This window comes from Canis lupus, chromosome 11 (assembly GCF_011100685.1).
Source record: "Canis lupus familiaris isolate Mischka breed German Shepherd chromosome 11, alternate assembly UU_Cfam_GSD_1.0, whole genome shotgun sequence".
In the NCBI taxonomy this organism is placed as follows: Eukaryota; Metazoa; Chordata; class Mammalia; order Carnivora; family Canidae; genus Canis; species Canis lupus.
This window is the reverse complement of record NC_049232.1, coordinates 49540364-49558415: the sequence shown is the minus strand read 5'-3', so window position 1 is coordinate 49558415 and position 18052 is coordinate 49540364. Positions and strand designations below refer to the sequence as shown.

At 35.9% G+C, this 18052-nt stretch overlaps 1 long non-coding RNA gene across 1 annotated transcript; it reads right to left on the bottom strand.

The window, feature by feature from the left end:
* Positions 1-12066: 12066 nt before the first annotated feature.
* On the bottom strand, positions 12067-17841 carry LOC119874046. The gene is made up of 3 exons (XR_005366419.1): positions 17736-17841; positions 13522-13682; positions 12067-12222 (listed from the first exon to the last, which is right to left on the bottom strand). It is a non-coding gene; the product is annotated as an uncharacterized LOC119874046 (long non-coding RNA).
* Positions 17842-18052: the final 211 nt, after the last annotated feature.

Genomic DNA, 18052 nt, shown 5'->3' with positions numbered 1-18052 from the left:
GTGTCTTGGAGTGCTTAATGCTAATCTCCAGGAATCAGACACCCCTGTTCAGCCCTTGTCTCAGTGCAGGGTGGACAACTCCCAACACCGAGAGCAAATTTGTTATTCATTTTGATGATCTTAATCATAAAATAATCCTGCTTGCATGTAAATATCATTACATAATCCTGTTACTTCTAACTCCTTAATGACTCTGGTAATCACACGACTTTTTTTTTAGGGCATGGCCATCAAGCAAACCGCACCACACATCCATCAAGGACACCTGCAGCTCCTTGGACCGTAGAGCACTTTTGTGCCATACTCTGCACTTAGGCAGGCAGCACTCTCTTCTGCCCTATTTCCACCCTTGCTTCTGAAGATGCTCTGTGCCTTTTCTTTCATGAATTCCTGACTTTTAAGTCTGTCATGTCCTGATCTGGATGCTATGTAGGTCTTCCTCCTCATTTTCTCAGGAGTGCTCTCAGCTTGGCCTTTCCTTAATTATCTTCCCCTTCTCTGGATCAGATCTTTAGGACTTCCCTAATACTGGTTTTTTCCAGTCTCTGTGGTTTCCAACACTAATGCCTTGTCTCCATTTCTTTTTCTTTTTTTCTTTCTCCTTCATTTCTTTATGAATAGTTCTCGTAGCATTTTTATACTAAAATACAGTTCCAACATTTCCAAAGATGGCTTTAAAATATATTAGCCCAAAATATGGTTAACGAGCCACGTAATACGAGATTACAAAGATCTGTAGATCTCTGTAAAGAAAAGGATTGCATGCTAATGCCCAGGTTCCAATCTCTGTGCTGGTTGTGTGGCCTCAGGGGAGGTCACTTCTTTAGGCTGCTGTTATCCATGTGGAAAACGAGGAATTAGACTTTATGATTGTTAAAATACAATTGTACCTTAAAAAGTTCTACTTGGAGACACAGATTTTTAGTGAGATAAAAACATGTATTACCATTCAATTTATGATACTTAAGGAATTAAAAATCACCATCCTCTATGCTCATGTTCCCAATCAATTTAACATTAGTTTACTTTCTCAAAATAAATTTGCATTGATATTTTGCACATAATTTCGAATTTGGCTTCATTTGTTTTCTAATTTAGACTTTTGTAAAACTTTTACCGAAAAATAATCTGATTGACTAGAACTCATTTCACTGCTAAAAGGCAGAATAAGTCCTTAATTTCATCTCTCATTATAAATTCCAACCACTTCGTTTATATTCATTCATTTACAGTACATTAGCTGCCTTTTTTTTTCACACATGAGGAGTTTAAATCTAACAGACTAGAGCAAATTTACTGAGATAAAATGCAGTCTTTGGCTTTTAGATCACAACACAACAATGCTATTTAAGACAATAGGGCATTAATGCACTTAATGCCCTTTGGCTCTTTAACTAGTTACCCTGAAAATGAACTTTTAATCTTCCTGGAAGTAGGGGATGCCACATCTTCAGGCTTTTAGATCTCTTCTAAGAAATCAGTTCAGTCCAGCATCATAACCAAATAATTTAGTAAGCAAGTTGTAAAAATCAGAAAGAATAATGAATATGAGACACTTGGTTAATTAACGTACAAATAGGGAGAGAACTAGAATGTTGAATAAACAACATTAAAATCATTTCAGTGGGCATATCCAAGAGCATACCTTTGGATTTTGAGATTATTTTTATTTTTTAAAAAGATCTAGTTATTTATTTGGGAGAGAGGGAGAGACAGTGGGCAGGCACTCGTAGGGGAGGGAGAGAATCTTGGGCAGACTCCGGGGTAACCAAGGAGCCTGACACAGGGGTTATGAGATGGAGCAGAAATCAAGAGTGGGATGCTTTACTGACCAAGCCACAAATGCGCCTCTTTGACATAATTTTTAAAAGATTTTTAGCTTCAGAGATTTCTGCCTTACAGAAAAGGGCACTGATAACTTTAGTAGCTGAGTCTTAAGCTGTGGCGCATGACAAAGCTCTGCTACAGCACAAAACACTCATTGAACTTAAGCTTGTTAGCTGAAGCAAAGGAAAATGATAAAAGAGAAAACATACAAATGGAATCAAATCCCATAATTTATATATTTCTGATTTCCTGTCTTTGCTTTTAACTATTTTTAACTGTCAAATAACAATAGCAATGAATCAAAACATTGCTGCTATTATGTTTCTCTTGTATTCCTAGTATTTGGAACAGAATTTTTGCTTTATTTACTAGAATGCCTGGCTGTTTGTTGGATGTGAATAGATTGGATATTGTCATGTCTGCCTGTGCCTGTCATAACCATTTAAGTCTGCTTTTTTGTTTCATTTGATAATATTTCCCATACATTTTACTGGTTTATATAGGACAAGGAGAAAAACAATGCTGACAATATATCGGACAGATGGCTTGGTCCACTCCTGTATCCTAGCCTTTAAATTTTACACATGTTTGTTGTAGATAGAAAAATATAAATATGCTTATTTTTGAAAATCATAACATTTGATCTGCATCTTGCCTTTCAACTCTGTAACTCACTTTTTATCTAAACAAATAAGATGTATTTTAAATTCCCAATGTTACCAAGAATTGTACTAAGCATAATTATATAAAAGGTGCCGGCAGGAGGTTTTATTCAGCTCCTTACTTTTACTGAATTAAGCATGATTTTAAGTTTAGAAACTAAATCAATTTAGGGACTAAATCATTAATGCTGTATGTGTGTGTTATTGATTATCTTAAAACATGTCTAGCTATTATCATTTCTTTACATAACTCGAATAGCCCACAATATCTGTGGATTCAATTATACAGGAAAGAGAAGTGCTGTATTTTGTGGTTTTATAGTTTCAGTCTTCCACCAACCTATTAATCTAATTGGAGCTGTGGAAACATTGCTGTGGGTTTTATACAGTGTGTTTTTTTGTAATGTATATGTTTCAACACTTAGATAATTCTAACCAGCTGTGGTTATTGCTTTCAATGTTGTTACTCACCTACCTCTTTGATAAATGGATCTGCCAGTACTCATTTTTATCAACAACATCCCTGTTGAAAAATTCTTTCTGAAAATCAGCCTTCAGTACCTGGAGGTATTTCCCGAAAAAAATTTTGGTGAGAGGGTTTATTTCATAAATATCCAAAAACATCTGATAATTCTTTTGCTTCCATATGTAGAGATCAGTATAACTGCATAGGCAATTCTTGAAGTTTGCCCTTCTCTCCTAGAATTTCTCATTTAATTCTATTTTTAAATTTATTTCCAAGTACTATGATTTTTCTCCCTGGTAGTTTATACATCTATTTATTTTATATTTATAATTCTATGACATTATATGGCATTCATGAGGGCCCTCACAAATATCCTGCTTCATTATTTTTTCTAACCACTTAATAGGATTGTACTTCTCTGCCCCTTTTTAATTTAGACATGGCCACGTAATTTGTTTTGGCCAACATAAAGCAAGTGGAAATGACACACGATGTGTTTGCATGACAGTGATAAAGGCATGTGCAAATTGCCTAATGGCTGATGGAATCTTTGTCAGCTGCTATCCCTGAAGACCTGAAAAAGCAGAGGCATCCTCTCCCTCAAATAGTCTTCACTGGACTTGTAGCATGAGAAAGAATTTATTTTTTTCTATGCTCAGATCGGGGAGTTGTTTGTTTGCTTCATCATAACTGGTTTTTCTTGACTGACAAGGACTATAACTTTATGATATTCTTTTTTGTTCATTATAGCTACAACTCAGTGAGTCCTACTTATTTGCAGATATTTTTTTCCTTTGCAATCAAGAGGAGCTATCTATCCTCAACTATATGTGTGATTATCAGTCTTGTGCTCCTTAGTCTTCTCTGATAATATCTGGTATTCAAAGGTCAGATCTTTGATATTGGTTCTTCAGATCCATCATCTCTTCTGTGGGGAGCTAAGTAATATTCTCAATTGCCCACATTTTGATGATGTATAAGGAGACATGGTTTAGAGAGAGACATGGAGTGGGTATTCCCCTCAACTCTTTACTTAACTCTTTAAGGCTCTAGGAAACATTTACATTTCCTCTTCTCCTCCTCCTCCTCCTCCTCCTCCTCCTCCTTCTTCTTCTTTTTCTTCTTCTTCTTCTTCTTCTTCTTCTTCTTCTTCTTCTTCTTCTTCTTCTTCTTCTTCTTCTTCTTCTTCTTCTTCCTTTTTGTTCTCTGCAATATAGATTCCACCCTTTGCTGATTTCAACGGAATCTTTAGCGTATTTCATGCAACATTCATTATGCCACAATATTTTAAAAATCGGCTGTCTTGTATCACATAAGGGACACAGTCACTTCAAGCAATAATTACTTACATTCAAGGTACTTAGTCAAGAAAACCCTTGAAAAAATCCCTAAAGAATATCTGGGTCAAGGAAATAAAGCTCAACATAAAGAAAGAAGGTAGCAGATTGATGTTTCAAACTCATAAAGATGTCAGAAAAACACTGGAGAACAAGTAGAGGTTGGTAATCAGTTTTCCAGGGATAGAACATGTCAACTATTTTTTATGTTTTATTTATCTTCAGAAAATTCTCCCCATACAATTTTATAGATGAGAAAACAGTTCAGAGATATTGAAGAATATGATGGAGATCTCACATAGTAAGTAACCTGCAGAGTTTATAAATTAAACTTATCATTTCTATACCACTCTGTCTTCTGGGAAGAAGAAAGTTTTATACTTGAGACTAAGGATGCTGGCTTGTAGGAACCCTGGTAATGCTTTTGTCCTTTATGTCCATATAACTCCTCTGTGTTAATTTCCTTATACTGTCAGAGAAAGGATAGGGTGTACACAGGCGACAGCCTAGGGCACACACATCAGGTCTAGGCTTCAAACCTGAGATTACTTTGCTGCTTCCATAGTTTCATTGGGTGATGTATTCATGGCCTCTGCTTTCACTCAGCCTTTCCTACAAAGGCTTACCCAGAACAGGTCAATGACCATTCAGGAGACCTGGCTCCTTTTGCTGGAAGGTGACTTCTGAGCAGGTACCATTGAAGTTCTCCAGTTCTTTTTACTCCATAAAATATTTTAGTACCAAGATTAATTCTCACTAACTTTTTTATGAAAGTGATTATTTTGGGGGAAGTTAAATGGAGAAAAGGCAGTCTATATCTAAGTTGATATAGTGTGTAAAAATATTACACAGGAAAGCCTCCACAAAGGAGGCTCTGAGGGTAAGTGCCTAGAGAGTAGCAAAAACTCCTGGAAGAAATTTAGGCTTTCAAAGATGTTGAAATTATTGAATCCACACCAAAATCCAACGGTAGAGGGGCAACCATAGGGCAATCTGCATAAGGCAATCTGTTGTTAATAACCACCCAGTCTGTGGTGTTTTGTTATAATAAGCTGAACAGACCAAGACAGCTGGTATTCTGGAATGTTTTATTAATGCGCTTTTCTGTGAACCTTTTCCATTCTCTGATCATGGTACTTGTGAACTCTTTCAGTTACATAGCATAGTCCTCTGACTCTGAGCAATACTATTAAAGATGTCTTAAAATAACTTATGCTCTATATTGTCCTAGCATTTTATAATCTTAATACTGTATCAAATTCTCTTGTATATCTGTTTTCTTCTCCTGTTTGCTTCTGACCCGTGTGTGTGGGCGTGTGTTTAAAAAAGCAACATTTTTTCCTTTAGGGTTCTTATATTATGCTTTATTTTCATGAAGCTTGTTGTTAGCTTTATTCTTTTAAAAGATTTTTTAAAATTTATTCATGAGAGACACAGAGAGAGAGGCAGAGACATAGGCAGAGGGAGAAGCAGGCTGCCTGTGGGAAGCCTGATGTGGATTCTATTCTGGGACCCCGAGATAATGACCTGAGCCAAAGGCAGATAGATGCTCAACCACTGAGCTCACCCAGCTAACAAGAGTCCCTTGTTGTTAACTTTAATTCAAAATATTTTTTGCGCATTTAATATGGAGAAGTATGACTAATTGAATAATTATCTATAATCCCATACCCCTAAAAAAACTTCCTTTAATATAAAAATATTATACAAATAATGACAAAAATTCAAATCACACATAAACAAAAGTAAATTTCTCTATTCCAATAATTTTTTCCCTCAAATCTCTGTTACAGATTTGTTTGCCTAAAGTATCCTTTCATAAGAGAGAAAGTGTATGTTTGTGTTTGTGTATGTATGTACAGATGTAATCATAAGTCATACATAATGATATTATGATATGTATGTATGTAAGATAACAAAATGGTCTTTAATGTTAATAATGTTAAGTATTATCTGTATATAAAAAGTATCACATCAAAGAGATCACACTCTGTGCAGTATTCTGTTCTTTGCTTTTTTTGACTTGATATACCTGAGAGATTTTCCACCTTAGCATGTAATTTATTTTAAGTCTTTAATTTTAATTTTTAATATTCCATTTATAGATGAACCATAATTTATTTGACCAGTCATTGGTGTATAGGTACTTTAGGTTGATTTATCACAAATGAGGCTGCTACAAGCAAGATTATACATTTCTTTGCAGAATTTCAAACATATGTCCTAGCAGGGGAATTCCCAGGTTAGAAGGTCTCAAAAGGGTGTTTCTTGATGGCCTGAGTTGTAGGATTCCCTCAGAGAATTTGGGCAAATATGTCCTTTGTAGAATTCCTTACAGCCCTCGCATGTACTTTTTACAGACTCCAGTAACACCCATTCCTTTCTTATACTGTTTTGTTATAAATCTAAGCAGAAATAGTAACTGCCTCTCGCAGAGTTGTTGTGAGGTTTGGAAAGATGTGTAAATCCCTACATATTGCCCATACTTGGTGAATAACAAAGAACTGCTTATTTTTATTCTTCTAAGTATTATTATTAGAGAGAAAAAAAATTCCATAATAGACTAATGAAAGAAAAACAACTTACCTCTGGGGATCTTTGGTTTAAAAATGAAGACAGTAGAGGTTGATGGGAGCTATAGTACTAAGTCATGTTAGCATATTTATAACCATTGCCTATACTTCTTTTAAAATGAATCGACTCAATTTATGTTAAAAGACACTCGCCTGATTTAAAAATCAAGGAAAATAAGAAGAAGATAAAGATGAAACAAATCATGAACAGGAGGGAAAAGAAACTAAAAAACTAGAATTATATAGTTAATGCTATTGGTCCTTCCATTTAACCTTGAAGACCCATATTTCATATTATATTTAGAAACCTGGAAGCCATGTATTGTTTGAAAGCCTTAGTGTTTACAACTCTTCATTCTCAAACCATTGCCCTCCACCTCCATGGGAGGTGAGCTCCTTCGTTCATCAATGATATTCCTTGTTTTCTTGTCTAGCTACTTCTCTGCATCCAGCATTTCTTGTGAGACCACATTGAAAACAAATAAATGAGCTCTCTTCAGACATCAAAAGGGAGACCAAAAGGGAGGAAGAATGAAATTGGGGCCAAAAGGTTAAGAGAGGAAAGATGTAGTTGCTCTTTTTCTGGGCTAGTACATGGTAGTTTCTGTCTGAGTGAGCAATTAGAGACCTCTGGGGAGCCAGGTTTCTGTATTTCTGCCCCAAACCTTGATAATTTGGCCCTTGGTACAGTTGTCCTTGAATTTTTTATATTTTTTTTTTCCCTGATGCTCTGGGTCAAAATGTCTCAGGTAAAACTTCCCATTCTCTGTAATAAATTCCCAATTTTAAACTGCAGCTGTGACAGTGCTAAAATCTTTCTTACACACACATGCCCCAATCCTACAATCTCAGAGCCCAGAGAAAGTGAATATAAGAAATCATAGGTCAAGAGTACAGACTCTGTGGATTGTATATATACACACAGAGGTGCACAAATATAAATATGCTCTGTCTTCCCATTTCTGTTTGCCTGGCTATGATAGATCTATTTTGCTGGTATTTCTAACCTCTCCTTCTGTCTGTATTCTTCTGTATCCATTGTGAACATAAGTGTGTACATCCAGCCAAAAGATATACATGTAAAAAAATACATATGTATATGTACACACTTATGTATATCTGTGTGTGTGTTTATTTCACAATGTTCATATAACTATTTTGGTTTTATGGTAACTACAAAAACAAGGCTACATGATTCAGGTAATGCTATGTCATTTATTTTATACTGCTTAAATAGAAGGCACACACTTTCCCTTTTCTAAAGAGGTTATTTTTTTTTCCCATAGTAATCATTTATTTCTCAGATTGAATTCACATAATCAATATATTAGTATTTATTAATATTAGTTTTCCTTATCTTTCTATCTCCTACCTGTAAAGAAACCACATTGTGTTTTCTCAAAAAGTCAAAATGGTTTATGAGAGTAAATAGCTCTTTAAAGTGTCACTTCAGGGATCCCTGGGTGGCGCAGCGGTTTGGCGCCTGCCTTTGGCCCAGGGCGCGATCCTCGAGACCCGGGATCGAATCCCACATCGGGCTCCCGGTGCATGGAGCCTGCTTCTCCCTCTGCCTGTGTCTCTGCCTCTCTCTCTCTCTCTCTGTGACTATCATAAATAAATAAAAAATTAAAAAAAAAAAGTGTCACTTCAGAAAAAAAAAAAGTGTCACTTCAGTCACATACCCAACTATTGTTACTTATTTAATTAATTTAAAAAAATTAGCTTCCATATCTTGCAGTTACCAGTATGTAACTTGAGTTAATTATGTATTCCAACATAGTGGTTAGACAAGAGAACAAAGTGCTTCATTTCTTAAGTACTAGATTTTATTTTCAACTCTACTACTTGCTAGTTGTTAGTTGTTTGACTTGGATGAAGTTATTCAAAACCGCTGATCTTTGTTTCTCCTTAATTAAAAGGAGGCATAAAACCATCCTGATTCTTCACAATTGTTATGAGCCCTATTATAGGAAATATGAATGTACTTGTTAATTTGGGGGATGATGGTCATATGCATATTTTCAGATAATTAGAACTGAGAAGAGGATATCGTTAAGATTTACATATTAAAATAAAGAGGTTAACCTCTATGCCAGCGTGGAATGGCCACTGCCCCAGGGCATGAAAGTGCCCTGGCTGAATTTTTATTAATGGGCCTAAATACATCTCCAAACAGATAAATACCCAACACAGAGATAAATGAATAATCATGTTGCCAATGCACATAAGAGCACACCAGAGATCATTTCCACTCAACAGTGAGAAGTAAATAATAGAGCAAATCACAATAATTTATAATCAGACTCTCGGGATCCCTGGGTGGCGCAGTGGTTTAGCGCCTGCCTTTGGCCCAGGGCACGATCCTGGAGACCTGGGATCGAATCCCATGTCGGGCTCCCGGTGCATGGAGCCTGCTTCTCCCTCTGCCTGTGTCTCTGCCTCTCTCTCTCTCTCTGTGTGACTATCATAAATAAATAAAAATTTAAAAAAAAATCAGACTCTCTTCTTAAAGGTTAATGCCTACTTTTATTTTCTCTGGGTCATTGTTCTAGCCATTTTGCCTATGCCTCTTTATTTTCAGGTGTACTCTCTATCCCCTCTCTCCTCCTTCCTCTTGCCCCTGTTCTTTTCTCTATAGTAGGGAGTGATCTTTGAAAACATTTCTAAGGTCCCACTGAATTCAATTTACTTTCTGTCACCCTAAGTGACTGCAGATTGAAGTAGATGAAGGGCAACAAGGCTAATTCTTCACCTCCCTGCTTCAGGGGAAATCTTCAGCAGTGGCTGTTTCTCCATGATTCAAGTTCTTTCTAGTCAACCCTACCTTGCCACTAGTTCTTTCCTCTATGATCTCTATCTCATCTACAAGCCCACATCATGGGTCTAGCTCCTGCCTGTGGTTCTTCCTCCCGAGTTCCAGCTCCCAACTGGTGGCCCCTTCTACATGGCTTATCTGGTGATCTCTTGGACAGCCCCTTCACTAGGACTGTAGCTCCCTTCTGATGACTTCTGTATATTGATAATCACCATCTCTTCTACTCTTACTTTTAAAGGTAACAGCAACTTCTCACAGATGATTTATCTCTTGATACAGCATCTTCCCACATTTGCAGCTTTTCTTAAAACTCTGTTAGTTTGCAAAATTAAAGTCTGTAATGTGGTTCTGCTTCCTAGGCTAATCATAGATCTGATAGAGTCCCCAAATAACAGGTGGAGTATATCTAGCTCATTAAAAAGTAAGAAACAGGTTGAAAGGAAGGGGATGGGTGAATGAAACAAATCTCTATTTAATCAGATACAATGATGTTATGTATATCATGAGAACCTAATCAACTTTGACCTAATCATCACAATAAAATTTTGATATGGATTCTGTTAGACTTGTCCCTGACTATAAAATCAGATTTTTCACCTTGGGTATTGTTACAATATTTTGACTTGAATCCTGACTGTTCTTCTTAGAGAATAGTTTAGACCACAATTTGCCAAGAAATAAACTAGGGTAGATTTTAAAAGGATTTCCTAATAAATCAATGGGAGAAATGAGTAATTTTCATTTAACGTTTAGATAGATTATCCTGATTGCGGGATGCCTGGGTAGCTCAGTGGTTGAGCATCTGCCTTCGGCTCAGGGCGTAATCCTGGTCTGGGGATCAAGTCCCACATCGGGCTCCCTGTGAGGGGCCTGCTTCTCCCTCTGTCCATGTCTCTGCCCATCTCTCTTTCTCTGTGTCTCTCATGAATGAATGAATGAATGAATAAATAAATTTAAAAAATTAAAAAATAACTTTAGATTATCCTGAATGCAACATTGTGTGTTTATATCTATAAATTAATAGAATTAAATACATTGACAAAGGACATGGTTCCTTGTTGATTGGGATGATGTTCCACATACAATTACTTTCAGCATTGTTTATTTCAGCTAAAAGTGAAACACCACAGCCAGGAGTTGGGAAGCATGGAAAGCTTAGGTAGAGTAGGGAATGGATGGCTAGGGGAGCCTGGTGGGACAGCTAGCATGTTGCTTTTGTACTGAGAGATATGAGTCTGTGCATGTGATTCAACATGTACAATTTTGTTAGATTTCAGTTGCCTTACTTGGGAAAAACATGATAGCATTCTTGACAGTATTTCTGGAAATATAATGAGGGAAAGGTATTGCTTACTAGAGTTGGCAGAGCAATGGCCCCCAAGTTGTCCACATCCTAACTCCAGGACTCTGCAAATATAGTACTTTACATGACAAAAGTGACTTTTCAGATGGGAAGACTACACTGGATTGTTAAGGTGGGCCTAGTATAATCACAAGGGTGTTTATGGGAAGGGGGCAGAAGAATCAGAGTTAGAGAAAGTTCTGATGATGGAAGCTGACATTAGAGTGATATGAGGAAAGGACCATAAGCCAAGGCATATGGGAAACATTCTCTCTTAGAGCTGGCAGAAAGAATGCAGCCCTGATGACCCATTTACACATCTGACTCCAGAACTGTGACAGCAAATTTGTGTTGATTTAAGTCACTAAGTTTGTGGGTGTTTGTTAGAGCAGCATTTGGAAACTAATGCTCTAAGGTTTAAATTATGGATATAGATAGGTTGTGTCCTTTCTATTTGATTATTCTATATGGATGAACATTTCATTATCCTACTTCATCATCATGAAGGTAAACTAGTTAGAAACAAAATCAGATTTCTGCATCAATAATTGCATGAGTTGATATGCTTCTGATAATAGGGAAATTCAGAAAATAAATCTCATATAAAGATAGAGGTCAATTCTATTAGATAGTCAGCTAATGACACTGTTAAGGATAAATGACTGGAGCTGTGTATTAAGTTAAATATTTCAACTAGGGAAAGAGGAAGAGAACTCGTGGTTCAAGGAGTAGGATTCAGTGACCGTGTAGATGATATGGTCACCTCCTGAGATGTTCTTGACCAGCCATGGGAACATTTACGATGTCTTCCTGTGTGTCCCTTTTCTCATGATATATTTTCATCTATAAGACCTTGTGCATTAAAATAGGGACTTACATGTGGTCATTTACTTTCTGTTGGCTCTAAGCCACAGTGATTGGCTTCTTCATGACATAAAAATACAGCTAATTTCTGAACTGATTGAATATAAGACTTACAATGAGGTCTAATGACTTCAGCAGTAAAAAGCAGCACATGACACCTCCAAATACTTTATTAGGGACTTGATGGATCCAGAAGAAAGCCATGCCCATATCCTTTCACCTTAATACTAGACCCCCAGAAACAGCACTCACTGAGTATAGGAATCCATCAAGCTGGATGTGGATGTGAAGGTGATGGGTTCTCTTGGATCAGAGTTTGGCTAGATGAAATTCCCACTGAAAACAAGCCAAAAAGCAATTGCTGCAGCCCTGTTCAATGAGCAAGATTCTTTTATATTATTTCTCTTAGCTTTACTCATAGTGTGTGGTTGCAAGGCCAATTGCTTACTAACCTATCTCTTCTCTCAAGAGAATAAAAAAGCACTATTTAAAAGGCTATAATTCTGACTTCCTGGTTTAGACTCCTATTTCTCTGGCATTCAGGAATAATGAAAAAGGAGAATAGTCCAGGATTTGAGGGAGCCTATCTAAGCATATGTGTTAATATTTTTTTCAGGCAACATCAGTTAACTTATTTGAAACCCCTAACTGGTATAGGGGCATGCTGAAGCTGGCCATGTGTACTCATGGAAAAATTTTAAATCATTTTTTTTTGAAATTAAACATCTCCTGTTAGAGATAAATAGTGATACGAGTCATAAAATTCTAGCTCAAATCTCAATTTGCATATTTTGAAACACAACATTTGGGGCACAACATTATCTGAAGGGAGATTTAAAAACAACTCAATATCATTTTAATTATATGAACTCAATCTTCTGTAAAAGTTTAATCCTAAATTTTTGTCAAAGGACAAATGAACTTTATTAATTTTTAGATCTTAAATACATGAGAGTAAATGTCATTTTGCAATAGTTTTAATATGTGAATACAAGGAGGAGGAAAAAAATGTACTTCTCAGGCCAAATTAGAAAAACTTTCTAAGAAAATACTCATAGTTTTTAAAAGCTTGTTTTAAATATGGGTTATGCAGAATTAAGTAAGTTATGTAATGATTCTATCCTGTTTTCTCATTCTAGGAGGATGCACATCACAGGGATTTCAATGATAGTGATGACTGCTAGCCCTTTCTAGGTATTAGCCACTGCCACTAACAGTGGCAGCTGGTGCCAAGCAATGTTGCAAGATTTAAAAGTAGCTTTTAAATCTGGTATTCTAATGTCTAATTGGTGAGATTCCCATCTCTTAGGTTTGTAGTTATAATTCATGGAATGTAGAGTTATCATTTATTCTTTATCAGAACTTACAGTAGACATTTGATGAATTCTTAGAATTAGTGATGAATAATGACTAGATGGTTTTTTTTAATTGCTCTTATACATGTAAGAGGTGATCCAATCAGCACCTAAAGTACTTGCATATTTACAATTAATATATCACAGGGTGACAATATCAAAGCTTCATAAAGAATTGTCACTAGTTAATAGAGATACTTGCATTCTTACTGAAGTTCCATCTTCTAGACAATTGTGTACATAATTTGGTTAACATCTTAAGTATGTACTGGACACAAACCTTTTGTGGAATCCCTTCTCTGTGGTCCTGGTTTCAGTGGATGGTAGTGTTTCTGAAAGATGGAATAGGCTGCTGTTTTTCTCTTTCATGTTCCATTTAAACATCTGAGGGAATATACAGCACGTCACTTCTCAGTGATCACTGTATCATGAGCCTGCCCGCTGTAATACAAAAATATGTAAAGGTAAAGACAGATTAAATGTGATTTGTAATTGAAATATAATTAGTTGAATGGAACAATAATTATATAAGAAGCAGTAAAGCTCTTGGCTTAGTTCAGTAAGCATCCCTAAGCAACATATTTTAAAATACACAAAGCTATGGGATGCCTGGGGGGCTCAGTCAATTAAGTGTCTGACTCTTGATTTAAGCTCAGGTCAGGATCTCAGGATCAGATCTCCGATCATGAGATTGAGCCCTGGGTTGGGCTCTGTATGCAGTGTGGAACCTGCTTGAAATTTGCTGTCTCCCTCTCCTTTCCCTTTGCCCCTCCGTCCGCCACTGCTTGCACTTTTTCTCTCTCTAAAGTAAGTAAGTAAGTAAATAAATAAATAAATAAATAAATAAATAAATAAATTACAAAATAGACAAAGCTGGGAAAAGGTTTCTATTCTAAACTATTAGTTACTATCTAACTCTATTGTAGAATATTCAATACACTGCTTTAAATTAAGAAGTGAAATAGCAATGGCTAATACCATTACATTATAATTGTTATTTTTTGTGACTGTAGACATTTTTGTTGATGCAATAATACTAATGAAGGTAATATTGTCAAATAGAAAAAATAATTATTCATAGATTCCATCATTGCATAACTAAAATATCCTGAGTGGACAAATCAAAACTATTAGATGTAATGGAAAAGTTTACTTAAGGGTCTGAGTAAGAAAAAATAATGAAAATATAAGGGCCCTGAATTCCAGCAACAACTACCTAAATCATATCATTGATATCTAAATACCCCTTACAATGTAACACAAAGATAAATATTTTGGGGAATAGCCATTAAGCAATCTGAGTGACCTATATGAAGAAAAGTATAAAATGACATGCCCAAAGACATTATACATCAATTGACATGGGTGTCCATGGAGGAAGGTGGAGGACAGGTTTGTTATGAACGGCATGGAAATGAACTAAGAACAGAGGCTTCACCAGATTAAGGTCAGTGGCACATCATGAACAGAGGGATATGTTTAATTTATCTCTTTTTCCCTAAGGCTTAAGAAAAGAATAAGAGGTAACTGGAGTGTTGGGTCATGATCCTATTCCCACTGTATGTTGTGAAAAATGGCCATCTTGTCCAAATTAATCTACAGTTTGAGTATTTTACCAGTCAGCATCCAAATAGAAGTTTTCTTTGTCATTTGAAAGGTTACCTAGAGATACAACTGAGCAAGCATATAAAAAATGAAATATTTATCAATGACAAAAAAGTTTTGATAACTGGATTATGTGAAGATTTCCTACAAAGGGAACTGGGAAACAATTCATATGAAGAAAAAGGGGAAACAAGGGAAAAGCCTATAGTTGTAATAGTCAGTATGAAAATAAAGGGGAAGGTAAATAGAAAAGCTTGAAGTCCTATCCATGTCCCATTTTAGACTTCTTATCATTGCTAACTTCACTCTGGAAGTAGAAGAGAGAAATTAGGTAAGTCCCTAGAGGACACAGCACAAATCAACAAACACTTATCAACCCCTTAATAGTGATAGATACTGGAATAAATGCTAGACATTTAAAAAAGTAGGTAATATAATAGTCTTCCTTTAGACTTATATATAGTTAGGAGTCAGGCACACAGTCAAAATAGATTTCAAGGCCAGCTCGTTTTGACATCAGCATTCACATTAATACCATTGCCATGCTATGTTCTAAATTAGGATACAAGTAGTACATACCGAGAGAGAAAGAATATTACATTTTACTAGTTATCAAAGAAATGCCAATAACCTTTTAATCCTTAATTAGCAAATGTGAAAGCACTATTCATAACACTCAGAGATACTGAGGTTGGGGAAAAAAAAACTAGCAGTGTTGTTCATCACTATCATTTGTGGCTGCATTCCAAAGACTTATTCCTATTTATGCATTTTGGCAATGGATTTCAAGAGTCATAAACACATTTATATAATTTAACTAAATAATGCCATTATTTATAATCTAATCATTGAAATCACTCACAATGAGGGAAATGGATATATTAATGAAAAGATTTAAAAAAAAAAAAAAAAAAAGAAAAGATTTATTCATTTAAAAATATTTTCTTATAATTTCCATCTCCTGCCATACAATATTATTATAATATTGACCATATTTCCTGTGTGGTACTTTTCATCTCCATGACATATTTCTTTCATAACTGGAAGTTCTTATCTCTTAGTCCCATTCACCTATTTTGCCTCAACCCCACAACCCCCATTGCTTTGGCAACCATTAGTTCTCTGTATTTGTGATTCTGTTCCTATTTTTTTGTTTCTTTGTTTTTTAGAGTTCACATATAAGTGAAGTCATATGATATTTGTCTTTCTCTGACCTCATTTAGTATAATACCCTCTAGGTCCACCCATGTTATCACAAATGGCAAGATCTCATTCTTTTTTATAGCTGGGTAATAGTCCATCATCTGTGGATGGACACTTGGGTTGTTTTCATATCTTGGCTATTATAAATAATGCCACAGTAAACATAGGGGTGTGTATGTTTTTTTTTTAATTGGTATTTTCATTTCCTTTGGGTAATACCCAGTAGTGGAATTAGTGGATCATGTGGTGTTTCTCTTTTTAGTTTTTTTTAGGAAAGTCTATACTGTTTTCCACAGTGGCTGCACCGATTTGTATTCCCACCAACAGTGCATGAAGGCTCTTTTCTTCACATCCTCACCAACATTTGTTACCTGTCTTTGTTTGTTTGCTTTTGTTTACGTCTTTTTGATACTACTCTTTCGGCCAGATAAAATATCTCATTGTGGTTGTGATTTGCATTTCCCCGATGATTAGTGGTGTTCAGCATCTTTTCATTTTGGCCATCTATATGTTGTCTTTGTAAAAATGTCTATTCAGGTCCCCTGCCCATTTTAGATCAGATTATTATTTTCTTTTTATTGCTTTTTTGTTTGTTTTTGTGTGTGTCTTTTGGTGTGTAAATTCTTTATATATTTTGGAAATTGACCCCTTATTAGATATATCGTTAACAAATATCTTCTCCCATAGAGTAGGTTGCCTTTTCGTTTTGTTGATTGTTCTTTTGGTGTGCAAAATCCTTTTATTTTGGTGTTGTCTCAACAGTTACCTTGCCTCAAGAGACCTATCTAGAAAAAAATGTTGCTAAGGCCAAATGTCTAAGATTACTGCTTATGTTTTCTTCCAGGAATTTTGTGGTTTTAGGTTTCACATTTAGGTCTTTAATCCATTTTGAGTTTATTTTTGTTTGTGAAGTAAGAAAGTAGTCTGGTTTTATTCTTTTGCATGTAAGTGTCCAGTTTTTCCAACACTGTTTATTGAAGAGACTATCCTTTCCCCACTGTATATTCCTGCCTCTTTGGTCTCTTTCAGCCACATGCCTGCCCCTGGAAAGTAAATTAAAAATTCACACAAGGGGCATCTGGATGACTCAGATGGTAAAGCTTCTGATTCTTGATTTTGTCTCAGGTCATGATCTCAGGGTGGTGAGATCCAGCCCACTCTGTGCTCAGTGTGGAGTTTGCTTGTGCTTTTCCCTCTGCCTCTCCTCCTTTCTTTGTCTCTCTTTCTGTTTCTTGTGCGTGCACATGTGAAAATACATAAATAAAATCTTAAAAAAAAACCCACACCAAATTCTCATTTGCAAGCCTGAAGCTGATAGTTAATTTATTTGCTTTTTTAATAATGTATACTAACCATGTACGTGTGCCGGGTTGAATCAATCCTGATAGCTTCTGTCTTCCACTATAGATCCACCAATCAAATGAGTTTCAACACTTGTGCAGGCCCCATATTCTTGTCCTTATTCTGTTTTTTCCTTCCCTTCTGTTGTGGCTATCCCTTGCAGATCCCATCATTAATTTTTTTCCAAATTCACTGCGGATAGCATTTTTATGACCTCAAACTTGTCCCTGACTATTGGATTTACTTCTGGACCTTAATTATCTTTCCTGTTATCATGCCAGTTTCTAATGCTAGTTTAGAGACCTTCACCTATACACACACACAGATTCTCAGATACATATTTACCTGGAAGTATCATACATAGTCAGCATTTCTCTGGTTCCTGTGCCAGTCTTGACATTTTTCAGCTTCATTCGGAAATGCTCCTTACCCTTAAGCACGTGGATTTAGTCCACTTTGCAAAAGTCTGACATCCAAGATCTGAGGTTGGTTCACAATTAATAAGTTTATGATCTCAACATAGCAGCATAGTTCTGGGATTCCATCTGATTAAATGACTTCCATCACTTCAGTAACCCTCTCAGCTAAGTACATTTAAGATCTTTTTACCACACAGAGCTGTTCTCCCTAAAATGCCAATCTCTAAAATTCTCAGACCATGT